A 16,707-nucleotide genomic window follows, 5' to 3' on the forward strand; every position below is an offset into this window, starting at 1 on the left:
TCAGAGATCAAAACAAGGCAAAACAGAGCAGAGAACCCCAGCTGCACAAGGACAAACTGGTTCAACGCAACCTCAACATAGGGGTTTTGACATTCAGCATAGGTAGCCTTCACGGGACCTGCGTTGAAATGCAGAATCCCTTCATTGGGTCTACGCTGAAGGAGAAACTCTCGTTTCCCACAGGTTCTAGGTCACAGATTGCTATTTAATTCACTGTTTTAGGCCAAATAAAAGCAACAAGCAAGGTGTAATCAAAGGGATGCTTTGAGGGGCTACTAAGATCTATCACAAGGATCATCAAATCATTTGTGAATCCATTGTTCAGATCATAGACAAGTCCAGTAATTGGATCAAAGCAGCAACTGTCTACTTTGCATCTGGGAAAGATGCAGTTCGATTGTTGCTGTCAAGTCTATGAAACAAACAATGATAGAAACACAAATAAAATGACTAAACAGATTTCCCCAGTGGAGTCGCCAATTTGTTGTGGGGAAAAATGCCTATGCAGGACGATCCTATCCACCTAAGGTGTGACAGTGCCTTAGCAACAAACGAGTACAGCTATTCTGGTTTCTTCCTTTATGAAATGTGAAAGAAGAGAGATCAATAGACTTACCGGTGTCTTCCGTTTGTCCCTCGATCCAGTCTCTCTTCTCTTTGGGAGTTCACAGCTACTTGCCTTCTTGCTTGTCCAGCTTCAAGGGGTTCCTGCAAGATCACAAGAGAACAGATACTTGCGACAAGAGAAGAACACTACACAAAGACAGATATTCACATTCATAACTAGTTTAGGATTAGAAATAAACTAAACATACTAATGCATTCATACATCAAAAATACATCAGCATATAGGAGAAACCGAGATAACTTTATTGATGAATAACAAGGTTCAGGAAGAGATACAACCCAGAGGGCTCCAATCCAGCATCTCCTTCCCAGCAAATGGAATTCCTATCTTCACCCCCTTCAAAGCATTAAGCACCCAATGATTCCAATCTCAAACCAACAACAATTCTTTGCAATAACAAAATTCCAGCCTCCAGATCTCATGGAGGAGAGATCTATATATAGATGATTGGAGAGAGGATGAGTCAGCTTGAGATCTGACTAGTGTCCTCTCCCTCTGTCAGTTCTTGAGTCCACTTGGAGGTTCTTGCTTCCACTTGGAGATTTGGAACCTCTTACTCATCACCAGTCGAATTCCCTGAGGCAAGTGTCATTTTGGAAGCTTCCTGGGTTTTGACACCTTGAGAAATGAGCCTGCCACATGTCCACTCTCGTTCAGCGCAGGTAGCCAGTGTTCCAGTTGACATTCAACACAGGTAGCCAGTGTTGGCTTTGACATTCAGCGCAAACAGCTAGTGTAGCCACTGAAATGATCCTGAATTGACCTGTTTTTGAGCAGTTTCTGGTGGAGAACTTCTGTGAATTGCTGTGGTTTGTTAGCCTTGTTCCTCTAGGGGTAGGAACAACATGTTTAGGGACTTTGGATCCCTTAGATTATGGACATTTCATGTTTAATGCTGTAAGGCACAAAAATGTCTATAACACGAAGGATAGCCCTTCCCACAGCCTCTCCTGCTGGAGCGGCAACTGACACTCTCAGGCGTACTACTGGCAACACGAGACCAACATCTGCATGAGCACATGAGTTCTGATTAGTCTTGACAGAATAAAGCACAAGGAAATTATAAAGAGAAATGATAAACAAAAATATGGTCAAAGAATTTACCAATGGCACCCCACTGCTCGCTAGCCGGCAGTACCAAATCTGGGTCACCCGGGAAGTCCATACCAGCATATGGATACTCGGAATAAACCATCTCCTGACGATTGAACCACCCAAAGAAGGTATCAGAAAATAAAATCTGAGACTGACCAGCATGTGTGGACATATGGTCAACCCATCTTTACATCCGTGGCTCAGTTGGTGGAGGTAAACCAAGTGAAATATACTGCGGCTGCATCAGCGGGATCTTTTCCAAGGTGAAAGCGGTCAAAATAGAACCATATCCAAAGTTCTTCAATCTCCCATTTTTCACCTTGGTCAATTGTTCTTTCATCACAAAGAGTACTGCATCACACCAGTTGAACACCTTCAGTTCAAGGCATTCTAAGGCATACTGCATATAAGACTGGTTGGCCACATGAAGAGCCGCACTACCAGCCATCCTACCAAAATTGTACAGAATGGTCCTCAAGGACCTGTCAGTGATGTCTAGGATGTTGATCTTGCTGTCTTTACTCGGCTGAGATCCCTCTCTGCAATACCTGTGAATGTAATCTCTCACAGATTCGCCCCCCGAGGCCAAACCTGATAAGGAGATACGGGCACCCCGCCTCGATAAGCCGGTCAAAAAATAGATGTCCATGATAGTCAAGGGGATGGATTTGCCCCTAATCTGGAACACCTGGCTGGTAGGATCCCATGCATCGAGAAAATATTGCAACAAGTTGATTTTTTGCCTCATGCTAGAAATGCGGAAGAGCTTGAGCAAGCCGCAGTTCCACAGTGCATTTACCGTAACTAGATCATGTAAAGCAAGCATGTCCTCCGTAACTGGATCATGTAAAGCAAGCATGTCCTCTTCTTCATGCTCATGTTCTCACCATGTAACAGGCATTTTGCTCTAATGAATCTCTGAAAACAAACAAGAGAAGAGTTAGATCCTGATTTGGTGAAAAATAGGTAAAAATTTCCATTGAAAACTGTGCACAAATTTCCCTCCTTGCAACCATTGCACCCCCAACAGTGTTCTGGGTGTGTTGCATGCTAACTGTTAAGTGGGTAGGCCAACATGCAATGAACCTTTCGATACAAAAAGGGTGCGATGGATCCAGGGCGAGTTTTTCAAACCCCAGAGGCTTAGAAAAACCAGAAATCAGGCTCAGAATGCAAAATGGAAAAGATGAAATAAAAGAGCTCAGGTTTAGCTCCTACCTGGTCCAGACGGTGCCAAAAATTGTCCACTGAATCTCTGAGAATCAGCTGGTGAAAATCAAGGGGGAAAGCACCTCCAAAGCTCCAACAAGCCAACGTTCAAATGAAATGGTAAAATGAGGGGTAAAAGCACTTTTAAATTACTTTTTACGTAATTCAAGTAAAATATTAGTGTCTTAACTCATTTTTCAAACATATATTGTTCATTTCTAACTAGTTTGATGAACCGATTGAGCATGTAGTACAATCTTTGAAGGAACAAAGTTATTAATGGTAAAGTCAAGAAATGACCGCTATATCGAACAGTTTTAACGCGGACTTCAAGCTCGTTAAAAAATAAACATAAGAAATGAGAAAATGTTTCACCAGTGTTTAAGCTCATTTTAAAATAAAAAAATGAACCAGTTTCCAGTAGATGACCATCGTGAATGTAGTACCTCAGCCTTTAAAGCCTTGGTCGTGTTCTCATCATCGCCTCCACTCTGTATTGGCTGATCATTCACCTCCATTTGATTGTTTACCCCTTTTGAGGAACAGTTGCAAAGAGTGATCCTGTTAGCCATCCTTGTAACCCTGCCATGATTGGAAAATTCCAAACCTTACCTGGAATCAGCTGCTACCTGAATTTATCACTCGTTCCTCAAGGATGAGTCTCCTTTAAGCTCTTTTCAACTGACTTGTAAAATATGAAAAGATTGTTGAGCCATTGGCCTCTCCAGCTCGTTAAAGTGACTGGAAGTTCTATCCCTCCTTTACATTTTAATCTTTTTGGACCTGAGAGATTATTACACAAAAAGGTCGAGCGCTTGTTTTATTCATCTCGTTAAAAGTACCGAAAATTCATCCCCTCTGTATTGTTTTATACTTTTTCAGACTTAAGGGATTAGATGATGAAAAAGGACTTTTTGGAGTTTACTTTACGTCCCTTTTCAGACTCTCTAAAATTGAAAAGGACTGAGTTATCTTTGTCGTTAAACTCGTTAAAACCGAATAGCGACAAACTTGTCCATAACAAGCAAGAACGAGTTTCACTATCGCTAGGCTCGTTACAACATAGTGATGGGTTTGCTTGAAGGGTGAATTATAGAACAAGCATATGTTATCCTCCTCAAGCTTGACAAAAGTAAAGAGGTACTGGTCAGCAATGACTCAGGAAAAATTGGGAAGAAAACTTGAAGAAACTTTGTCGGTAGCAAGTCGCTCTTGAACATGACACTTTCACTCCGCATCCAAGTCGGGTTGGGTTGTTCCATTCACTGGTCACATCACAATAGTTCCATCACACCGTCCACATTTGGGGTTAATTCTACCAATCCATCATGTCAGTGTCGCCGATATGTTCAAGAGAAGTCGCTCAGAGAATTCACCTGTGTCTCACCCACTGCAATACATTTACGCTCCATTCTTTCATGATTGCCACCCTGAACATTATATCACCAGATCGTTTTCACCTCCATTAAAATCATTTGCTCTGTTCCATGTCATTGATGTGGGATTCACTAAGGCCCTCCTATGATGGATCTCTTTTTGTCGACATCAGCTCATTATCCAAGAAGTCGATCTAGGAACAACCCTTTCAGTACTTTGAAGCTTGCATACCTCAATGGCAAGTTTCTCACTTCTGGCGACAAGTTTACATCAATGGCCTTCGACCGAAAGATTTTGCATGGTCTTCGACGCCAAGTCCTTTATTCACACCATGTGAGTTGTACTGTATTACCTTGAGGGTCATCATCATTATCGGTGATTCCTCTCGTGCCTGTTAACAACTTACATCATTGGCTGGTAATCATGCGATGTCTTTCCATGTTTGACTCCAGAACATTTCTCACATGGATCAACTTGTACTTTAAGTGAAGATCAATTGAGATTGAAGACCCCGGATCTAGTTTCATCCATCTAGGCTGCGATATATATTCATGGAAATAAAGACATCAAATGTACATCATTGCTGCACAGATAATCATCCAATCTAAGGGATGATGGCTCTACCAGAATCATCAGTCTACACTCAGACAATTGTCTGTCTCATGTACATGAAAATGAATTTATAAAGCCGAGCATGGGAATGCCCGCCTTAGCTAGATCATGAAAATATTATGAAGATAATGTATTGTATTGTATCTTATTACAGGTCTCCTTCCAACTTGAAAGAACTTCAGATCCTCATGATAAAGCATTTCACCCAACATCGACAAATTAACGACCTCATGCTTTAGGGGGCAACTGTTATAGACATTTTTGGGCACTGCAACCCTGATCATAAATGTCCATAAACCAATGACTCTTAAGTCCCTAAAACTGTTGTTCCAACCCCTAAAAGAACAAGGTCAACTAATTACATCTTCTCCCAGAAGTTCTCCATGAAAAGCTACTCAGGACTGGTCAAAACTAGACCATTTCACCTGTTCCATAGGTAAAGTGCGTTGCATCCCACCTGAGTACACACAATAGGTGTGATGCATGTTAAAAAGCCCTTCTATGGGGTGTGATGGGCGAGAGTGGACAAATGGCAGGGTCAATCTGCAAGGTGGAGGAGCATGGAACCTTCCAGAAACCTCTCCTGTGACACTTGCCTCTCTGAATTCGACCAGGGATGAGTAAGAGATCATCAATCTCCAAGTGGAATCAAGAACTATCAGAGAGAAGACACTAGTCAAATCTCAAAAGCTGACTCACCCCCCTTGCAAACATCTATATATGGATCCCTCATCCCAGAGATCCAGAGGCTGGAATTTTGCATCTTGTAAGGAAGTGCTACTGGTGTTTTGGTGCAATATCATAGTGTTGGGTGATCTAAGCTTTTCATGAGGTGACGAAGGGCTTCTTGCTGAGGGGATGACGCTGGGTCAGAACAATTGGTTGTAATCTCCTTTGCTCTTTCTTGATTATTAATAAAGCTATTCAAGTTTTCCTCCACATTCTTGTTTGATTAATGATATATACTTTTATGTGGTCAATGTACATCTGATCCTATATTGTTTATGATAGTAGATCTCTGTTCTTGGATAGTACTATGCTGCTTTGATTCTACAGGTACTCCTTGAAGCTGGGTAAACGAGGAAGCGAGTGGCAAAGATCTACCGGAAGAGAGAGGAATCAAGCAAGGAACCAAGCAAAAGACAGAGGTTGGTCTCCTTATTTCTTCTCTCATATACTTCTCATAAAGGAAAACGAAAGTAGTTTTACTGTGTTTGTTTCTAAGGTAGCTATCAACCTTAGTGGGACTAGCAGTTCTGTATAGACACTAGTTTTCCTGATAACAATGCAGGAAAATTTATTTGATCTGCAGAACAGTTTCTCGGGCCCACTGAATACCAAGACACAAAGTTCCACACTGTCACATGAGAAAATTAATCTCGAGATTGAGACCGACCCCAAGTTCATCAATCTAGGCATCGGGTGTTCTCCTGATGAAAGGCACTCCTTCATCATCTTATTCAAGAGGTATCGGGGAATATTTTCCTCGAGATATGACGACCTAAAGACATATTACATCCAGATCATCCAACACATTATTCCTACAAAGGAAGGGGTCAATCCATTCTAGAAGAAATTAAGAAAATTGAATCGTACATTAGAGCCCCTCATTCAAAAGAAGCCGAAGAAATTGTTGGATGCACGTATTATTTTCAAATTGAGGCACTCTACTTTGTTCTCAAACTTCGTTCCTGTACGAAAGAAGTCCGTTGAAAATTGGTTGTGTGTCGACTTCCAGAATCTCAACCGAGATTAAGATAAATAAAACTACCTAGTCTCCTCCATGGAGCAAATTCTTCAAATAGTATCTAGTTTAGAAATTTATTCCTTACTCAATGGTTTCTCTAGGTACAACCAAGTGTTGGTTAGCGAATCAGATTAGTTAAAAATTACCTTCATAATGAAGTGGGGAACTTGTGCATTTCGACGCATGCCCTTCAGGCTTATCAATGTCAAAGAAACATTACAAAGGGTGATGGACATCACTTTCAGAGGATTAATGGGTGAAAGCGTGGTCATTTATCTAGATGATGTCACACTACTTTCAAATAAGAGGTCCGACCACCTTTAGCATCTCAAGTAGATATTTCTGTGGTGCCGAAAATATGGTATTTTTCTCAACCCAAAAAAGATTATATTCGTGATATCAGAAAGAAATGTCCTTGGAAATGTAACAAAAAAATGTGGAATCACTGTCGATCCTGATCTTGTAAAATCTATCACGCAGATCCCTCGCCCTAGTGGTAAAAAATGTATGCAATATTTCTTGGGTAAAATAATGTTTCTTTGAAAATTTATTTCTGATTTTTCCTAGATCATTAAGCCCTTGAAGAATATGATAAATAAGGATGTAGCTTTTTAATGGAATCAATAAGAGAAGCAATAATTTGATTGTACCAAGAAAGCCATCGCAGAATCCCCTTCTTTGTACAACCCTGATTTCAACAAGGCATTCATTCTGTACACTTTCGCCTTAGATTCATCCTTAGCCACCATGCTTACACAAAAGGATAGTAAAAATGATGAGTATCTGATATCCTTCATGGGCGCATGACTATAGGGCATGACACTCAACTATCCAAACATAGATAAACACACGTATGTGGCCTACAAAGCAGTGAAACGTTTCAAACCCTACATTCTCGAGAATCATGTGACAGTGTTTTTCCCTCACCTTACTGTTAGGTCACTATTCATTCAACAAGAACTGGGAGAGAGAAGGGCCAACTGGATGACTTACCTCTAATATGGCTTGGAGTTCAAGCTTTCTCACACAATTAAAGGGCATAGGCTATGTAAATTAACCATTGAAGCCACAAACTGAAAAAACAAAGAATCAAAAGGTTGGGATCACAAGATTGAGATGTACCAAAATAATCTCACATCGCACATGAATCTTCACCTTGGTACATTGATCTGAAGCAGTATTTGGGGAAAGGGACCTTACCTCCTACCCTGTCTGCTAGACAGAGAAGGCCAGTGAGACTCAAAGCTGCATCCTACTAATTAATAAAAGGAAATTTGTTTCATAAACACCACCATAGCGTGTTACTCATATGTTTTGAACTTGAAGAAGCCAAGCGGGTTCTAAAGGAGCTACATAATGGGTTGGCAGGAGGCCATTATGCTAGTGATGCTACTACACATAAGATCATGAGGGAATGGTTTTACTGACCTAACCTTTTCAAAGATGCACACACGTATGCTTGAAAATTCACCATTTGTCAAAATTATGTTTGAAGATAATCTTGGTCAACCGTGCCTCTCATTTCTATAGTAGTAGAGGAACATTATCAATAGTGGGGACCGGATGTCATCAGGGAGATCATTCCAGACTCATCAAAACAACATAGGTATATACTCATGGATACATACTATTTCACAAGGTGGGTGGCATCCACTCCATTACAGAAAATCAACAACGAAGAGGTAATATCTTTTGTCAATGAGTACATCGTCACCATGTTTCGACGTTCTAACCTCCCTTGTTTTTGATAATGCTACTTATTTCTCATCTTTATGGTTATATGATTTTTCTTTGGAAAGTAAAATTGTTAAACATTCAACTAATTATTAATCTCAGGGAAATGTCTTAGAAGAATCCACCAACAAGAACCTAATATACATTATCAAGAAGACCTTGTTGTAACATCAAAGGAATTGGCACAATGCCCTGAAACATCCTTTGTGGGCCGAACGAGTCACCCCAAAACCATCTCTTGGAACATCCCCCTATTTTCTAGTCTATGAGAAAGAATCCATCTTACTGTCCAACTCGTACCTTCCCTCTCTCCAGTTGCTGCAAGAGTTGCGGGTACCCCTTGCCCTACCTTGTAAAATTAAATTGATACCCTAATCAAGCTAGAAGAGGAAAGGCAAAAGACTAGGGAGAAGTGTGTCCTTCACCAAAGCCAAATCAAGAGATGGTTTGATAAGGAATCTGTAGGGAGTAATGATTTCAATGTGGGTGACCTAGTCCTCAAATGGTATAAGGCTCATGAGGACAAAGGTAAACACACCAAATTCCAAGCCTTGTGGATTGACCCCTTCTAGGATAAGGAAAAGATTGGTGAGCATACCTACATATTGTAGACCTTAGCAAGGAGTTTTGAACATGTTGTAGCATCCATTGTCATTTTTATTTTATTTTCAGTTTTATCACAAAAAAAAAATTATGTTATAACAGAAATAAAAGGATATGTGGAAATTTGAAAGAAATGAATTATTTTATATTATTAGTGGCTTTTGAATGTGAGAAACCCGCGAGAAGATCTGTGCCATTCACTTTGAAAGCAACAAATCCGATGGTAGTCACGTGGTTAACAAGGGTGAGGTTTACTCCAAAATTGGACACGAGAAGTTATAAAATCAAGTTAAAACCTCAGCTGATCAGGGACAACTACTTGAAGAATGAAGATCCGATGGTAAGTGTGTGGTTAACAAGGATGATGTAAATGGATTTGATGCTTTATATAATGTGGTTTAATCCATTGAAGTCCAGATCAATCACATCCACTCATCAAGAAGGGACGAGATCTGATGGATATCGCGTCGAAAAGTGCTCTGCTTTTATTATAAATTTCAGACCCGAGAAGTCTTTTAGCTGTAGTTTTGTTTCCTATCGCGTCCGTGTGGAAGGCAAAGGTCTATGGAAAAGGTGGATGCAATAAGATTATGAATCGGAGTCTAAATTATTTTCAATTCTGTGGTAATTCATATTCTGCGTAAATCAACCAATTCTACTATTTTAGCAGAATAACTAGAATTAGAGGCGGATGAGCGAAATGCCAAAGGAACAATGATTGGTCAGGTTTCTTTTTGCTTTTGCCAATCATAGCACTTTTGATATATATGTGGGCCATAAGAGTTTCTTTTTGTTTTCTCCAATCAAAACATTTTCGATACATACATGGGCCCATAACCTACAGCCATAGACAAAATCTTGTAAAGATGCAGTTTCATTGTGTTAAAAAAGTCTAGCTATTATCAGAGCATTTATAGAGAAACTTCATCAGCAGTCAAGCTACAGATCTGAATAGCGAGCAACCATCACCTGCTAATTTTTGTTACTTCTTGTTATTTTGTTTTCTTGATACGAATGAGGTGTCTTTTACCCTTCAGTGTAATATTCTGTAATGACTTTTACCTTAAATAGCTAGGAGATAGTTAGGCAGTTTGATAGTTTTGGTGATTATCAACTATCTCATAATGTATAAAAAGAGGGAAAATTATAGAAAAGGGTTTGAATATTGAAGAACCGGGAGACTAGGCTACTGTTGGGACCCAAAAATGTCATATTTTCATCCACCTTTTTCTTCACTATTCCTTACCTTTCATCATCCCATTAACATTTTATCATATCATTTTCATACATACATTTGGGTTTCACCTTCTTGTTTTCAATTTTATTCATTTTTGTATTACAAGTGAATTTATGATTAAATATTAGAAAATATACATATTTATATATATCTCAAGAATATGTGAGTTTTGTGATGTGTAGGAAATATGTGAAGAATTAATATCCCCTCCACCATATTAAGGAGATAATTATGCAAGCCTATTCCTAAGGAGAAAATCATGGAGGATTTGGATTGGCATACCTTATCCAATTCTTAAGGAGAAAATCATGGAGGATTTGGTTGGCATATCTTATCCAATTCCTAAGGAGAAAATCATGGAGGATTTGGTTGGCATATCTTATCCAATTCCTAAGGAGAAGATCATGGAGGATTTGGTTGGCATATCTTATCCAAGATATGTGAGAGATTTATGGAGGATTCAAAGGGATCATATTTTGTAATAATGGGAAAGTAGATTAGTGGATGATCATTATGAGTTTGTTACTCATCCCATTGTATAAATAGGAGTACAATCTCCTCCATTTGTAATTTGGAAGTTTATGTAATCTTAGAATTTTGGAATAAAGGATCATACTTCAATTTTGCTTCTACATCTAAGTCTCCATTGAAGTGGTGTGCTTGTGGAGTTATGGAGGGCCCCCATGGCCTCACTTGCATGCTTATTTGTTTATAATTTACTTTATGTTTTTGTTTGATTTCAGCTTTCAAGTTTTATTAAATGTTCTAATATTGGAAGGATCTTATTTGAAGGTGTTCTTGTAAGAGAACCGTAAGATCTCATACAATTATTAGATCTAGGTTTATTTCATTTCAGCTTTTAATTTCTAATTAGATGATCTAATTTTGGAAGAGATCTTGTAGAATGTGTTCTTGTAAGAGAATCATATATCTCAAACAATTGTTAGATCTAGGCTTGATTAGTTATTGAAAGAGATCTTAATGAATATGTTCCTGTAAGGGGACTTTAAGATCTTGGAAAAATTAGAAATATTTCTAGATCTATATATTTTAGATAAGAACTTCTAAGTTTACCTTGCTAGGTTGACATTAAATTAAACTCTAATTTGCATCTGCATTTTAGACCACACATTTTGGCACCGTTGCTGGGGAAGTGCAACTAGAAGGATTTAGTAACTATTTCATGCATTTGTTTTTATGGAGTAATTTGTGGAACGTGGTGACAGCAGGTTCGTAAAGGAGTTCAAAGTTTCGAGCATTCTTTTTTTTCATTTTCGTACATAGTTATTTTAAATTTAGTTTTTATTTTAAACCCCCCATTTCTCACTAATCCATCTACAGCTGATGAATTTGACAATGTTGAACAGGTACTTCTTGGAGAGCAAGGACAATAACCTTGAGCCAACTCTAAGACAGGATCCTCACATACTTGCAAAACATAATGTAAAATTTATAAATCTTGATGTGAGCATGTTCGAATTTTTAGTCCGTAGATAGCTTCACTAGAAGCATGTTTTACTTAGAAAATAAAATATCTTTTAATTTAATGTAGAATAGATTAGAAAAATAAAAATGAGATCTCATTAGAACTCATTAGAAGTCACTAGAAGTCGTTATCATTAGAAGTTTTTAGTTTTGTTTTCCAAAAATAAATCATCATGAATAAAAAGAACTGCTTCATCTTTGCATTTCTATGTCTTTTTTTTGTATCACAGGTGAGCCAGGAGCCTGATTATCGGAAAGATTTGTCTTCCGAGAGTCTAAATGCCCCCGCGACATTGCAGAAAGAGTGTAGATAATGCAAGGGTTTTTCGCAGATCTTAATTGTGTTTTTTCATAGATTTTAATAGCGTTTTATCCATCCACGCTAACCTGCATAAATAAAAACAAATCAAGAGATTAGTATGCTCTCTTTCCATGCTTCGTACGATCTGGAAGATCAGAAAATCTATTGATTTATTTCAAACAAACATAATTTTGCTGGAAAATTGATCTGCATGAGCGAAAAATCATCTTAATTTTTTTTTAGTTTTTTGTTTAAAAAAAATTAAAAAATTATTATTATTATAAAACAATAAAACAATCAACAACAAACAAAACACATAATAATGTGAAACACACTTCAACACCATAAGTCACCAAATTTTGTGCAAAACCAACTCCTCTGTTCATTTTTGTGGCTTCTCTTACCATGGGTGGATCATTAGTTAAAAGAGGCGCAATTCTTGTTTCTAACTCTAGAATTATATATGTTATGAAAATCGTTGCATAAAGGGTTATTGAAATTCGATTTGAAAAAAACCAAGACTGAGTCTGGGTTTTACAAGAATTACTGATGTCTGAGGGACGTAGTAAACTAATCTCTGAACTTTGAAGATGTATTGAATTATATGTTGCTGGAATCAATTTCTTTAGTGGCATCGATTGAGAAATTCTGTTCAATTAAAAATGTTGTTGATGAATTTAAAACAATTGAAGTCGATTTCAGTACAGAGGAAGATGTGTTTGAAGTCAATTTTAGCAGAGAAAGGTATGTTTGGAAGGAAGAAATCCATTTGTTTTGCTGGAAATGAATCTTTGTTTGTATATAGTATTGATAAATCAATCTAGAGAAGCATTTTCAAACATTGGTGCAGAATGCCTGTGTAAGAAAAGAGCGTTAAATTTTTGGGTTGAATCAATTTAAAAGCCTTTATAATTTAGCCTCAAAGCAATCCAATTCCAGTTTTGAAACAACAGTTTGAAGATCTGAGCAGCGCTAGAAATTTAATACGTTGAAAACTTCAATGCAGTGGAAACATCAATGAAATACATTTCCCTGCATGTACGTTGGATCTCATCCCTGCGTTCAAGACTGGGCTGCTTATGGTGTTGCGTTCTACGTGAAGGCATTTGCGTGGATTGTATGACCGCTGGCCCAACCTTATACATGTGCGTTAATGGCCGCCTTGAATGGTATGTGATGTTCCATGCTGTTGTGCATTGAATTTTCTGAACGCTGCATTGACTTGGTGTACGTTGCAACTTGTTTGAGACTGTTTGTTGTTTGATTGATTGAAACCGTGTGAAAGCCTATAGTTAAGTCTAGAAGTTTTGAAACAAACGTATGGTGGAAATACAATTGATCCAGTGGAAATTTGTGTATAAGAAGCAGCGGAACTTTGGCAATGGGTAATGGGCACAACCTCTTCAGAATTGTAAGGCTTTTGACCTTTAAAAAGTTTGATTACCAGGTGGAAGCATTGTGAAGGCGCAATTGAAATGAGCAGTTCTGACTAAGGACCCTGAAAGTCATTCTCATGTTATCCAATTCTTCAACAGCCCAGATGCCAAGGCCTTGTTTTTCTTTTTTGGATTTTGTGTGTGTTTTTTTTAGGATATTGAAAAAGAAAAAAATCCATTTTAATGTTAGTTTATTTTTAGAAATTTTCTTGTTGATTTCTTTATTAAAAAAAAAGAAAAGAAAAGAAAAAATTGATTTTTTAATTTTGAATTTCATTCTTTTGTTTATATATATATATATATATATATATATATATATATATAATAATAATAAATAAAAATGAAAAAATTCTCACAAAATTCATGCAGGTCTGAAAAAAAAAAAAAAAAAAAAAAAAAAAAAAAAAACATTTGGAGGATTCTATAAATAATGATTTTGTTTCAATAGCTTCAAGTTGGCATTAAATATTCATATTGAATGCTTTTATATCACATACTAATATGCAGAACACAACAGATCTTTCTAATGCCAATCTTTTTGCTAAGCATATTTCATCTGACACAAACAGGGAGTATTACTTTTCATGGTTATTTTAAGAATGGATTGATTTTAATATCATGATTAAGTCAATTTCAACACTTTGATTGTCCTTAATATGTTTTATTTGGTATGAAATTTTTGCATAAGAATCATGAAGGAAATGGCCATTTCTTCTTGAACACACTTATGTTTTCTTTCTGCCAATTTTTTTTTACAGGTTACAAGATAATCAAGTGATCATAAGGAGATTACATTGTGATGAAAATTGGTCTTCCAAAGACTACAATTCATGAAAAATTCTAAAGACAAATCCAACTCCACAACCACTACCTTGCACCTCCCTTTTTGAAGCAGATTTTGAATTCCACCAATTGTAAATCCATAAAGCATGACATTTCCATATCCATTTTTCATAACAACAGTTCATCTTCATACACCATGCATTTCCTTACATCCATTTTTGGACGCTCGAAGGAGCTAATTCTTCACTGTACATATCATGACATTTTCCACTACACAACAATCCTTTTGCATCATGATTACTCCCTTTTTCCTTCCAAACGCCTAGACCATCCCTATGTTGCAGCCATCTTCCATTACCTTATCTTTCATGACTTCATGCACGCCTATTTTTATGAATCACATACATTCCTTTATCCTTTTCAGTTTATTTTTGCCTTCTAGTTTTCCTTTTGAATAAAAGTCATTCCCTTTCCATGATTAGATTGCCTTGTTTTCCTCGCCATGTTGATCCACACTACTTGTCTGTGAGTTCTTTCCATTTATAGTCCTACCAAATCTTTTTGTACAAACTCGCGTTGACCGATGTGGGATTCCTTAAGGCCCACCTTTCAACAAGTCTTGCCCCATTGACATCATCACCTTATCTGGGAAATAGACTAGAGTTCCTTTTGAGTACCTAGAGGCTTGCATGGCTTAAGGCAAGTTCTCTCGTTGATGATCATGAGAATACATCAATGTCCCTTGATCTTCAGATCTTGCAAGTGGCTCGACCTCAACACATCCATTCGCATTTCGCAAGATGTACTCGGGTACCTTGGCACTCATTGACATCAATGGTGAGTTGCCTCGCATTGGTTAACGACATACATCAATGACCGATAATCCAATGATTTCTATTCATGCTCGACATCAACACATTCTTTCGCATGATTAGAATTGTACCAAGAAGTTTAGTAGCAGGTGAAGACTATAAACTTTTTTACGACTCCCTCAGCAGTTACAGCGGCATGAATTTTGATCTATGAGAGTACCACAGTTCCACTTTTAGCATTTATCTTTTCCACGATTCAACATCAGCAGTTTAGATTACTTCATTTCCCAAGATCCAGTAACAACAACATCAGTCACATTTTCCTGATCCAGCAGCAGCTACATTCCTCTTGCATAGTTCATCATTCTTGGGTAAGTAGAGGTATGTTGTTTTCTAATATTTAATCATGCAATTCCTTATATGCTAACTTGAATGTTTTGGAAAATTCCCTCACCATGCTACATTTCATTTCATGAGCCATGTCAAATTGCATGAGGACATGCAACCAATTTAGTTGAGGGGGGGGGGGGGGGGGGGGGGGGGTGTGAACTATATTCACTTCCATGATTCCATTTCTTTACCACACTACATATTCAATTCCATGATTCCATTTCTTCACCATTATCACTCCATTTTTTCTCATTTACCATTTACCAACATTTATTTTCCAATGATACTTTGTTGAACTTTGCTTCATACGCAATATTGGCATGCTTCATTAATATTACAAAAGGGTTTTCTTATGCACATTATGATTTCCAGTGATTGTTTACATTATTATTGAAGAAAAGAGAATAGAAAACAAAATGAATGTTGTTAACACATGAACCAACATTCTTTGTGTTCATGGTTGTCACACAAGAACTAACCATAAGAAAATGTAAATTGTTACTCATGTCTTTCACATATCCTAGAAAAATTCATTATTAAAGACATCATCATGTAAAGCCAAAGTTGTTCAAAATGCCAAATGTTCTTAAAGAGACCCATGCATGGTTGCATGAGGACATGCAACAGGTTGAGTTGGGGAGGATGTTGGGACTCAGAAATGTCATATTTTCATCCACCTTTTTCTTCACTATTCCTTACATTTCATCATCCCATTAACCTTTTATCATATCATTTTCATACATACATTTGGGTTTCACCTTCTTATTTTCCATTTTATTCATTTTTGTATTACAAGTGAATTTATGATTAAATATTAGAAAATATACATATTTTTATATATATCTCAAGAATATGTGAGTTTTGTGATGTGTAGGAAATATGTGAAGAATTAATATCTCCTCCACCATATTAAGGAGATAATTATGCAAGCCTATTCCTAAGGAGAAAATCATGGAGGATTTGGATTGGCATATCTTATCCAATTCTTAAGGAGAAAATCATGGAGGATTTGGTTGGCATATCTTATCCAATTCCTAAGGAGAAAATCATGGAGGATTTGGTTGGCATATCTTATCCAATTCCTAAGGAGAAGATCATGGAGGATTTGGTTGGCATATCTTATCCAAGATATGTGAGAGATTTATGGAGGATTCAAAGGGATCATATTTTGTAATAATGGGAAAGTAGATTAGTGGATGATCATTATGAGTTTGTTACTCATCCCATTTTATAAATAGGAGTACAATCTCCTCCATTT

The sequence above is a fragment of the Pinus tabuliformis genome, chromosome 2_1, assembly GCF_031772625.1.
Source record: "Pinus tabuliformis cultivar Carrire ecotype Pingquan chromosome 2_1, CPIR1, whole genome shotgun sequence".
In the NCBI taxonomy this organism is placed as follows: Eukaryota; Viridiplantae; Streptophyta; class Pinopsida; order Pinales; family Pinaceae; genus Pinus; species Pinus tabuliformis.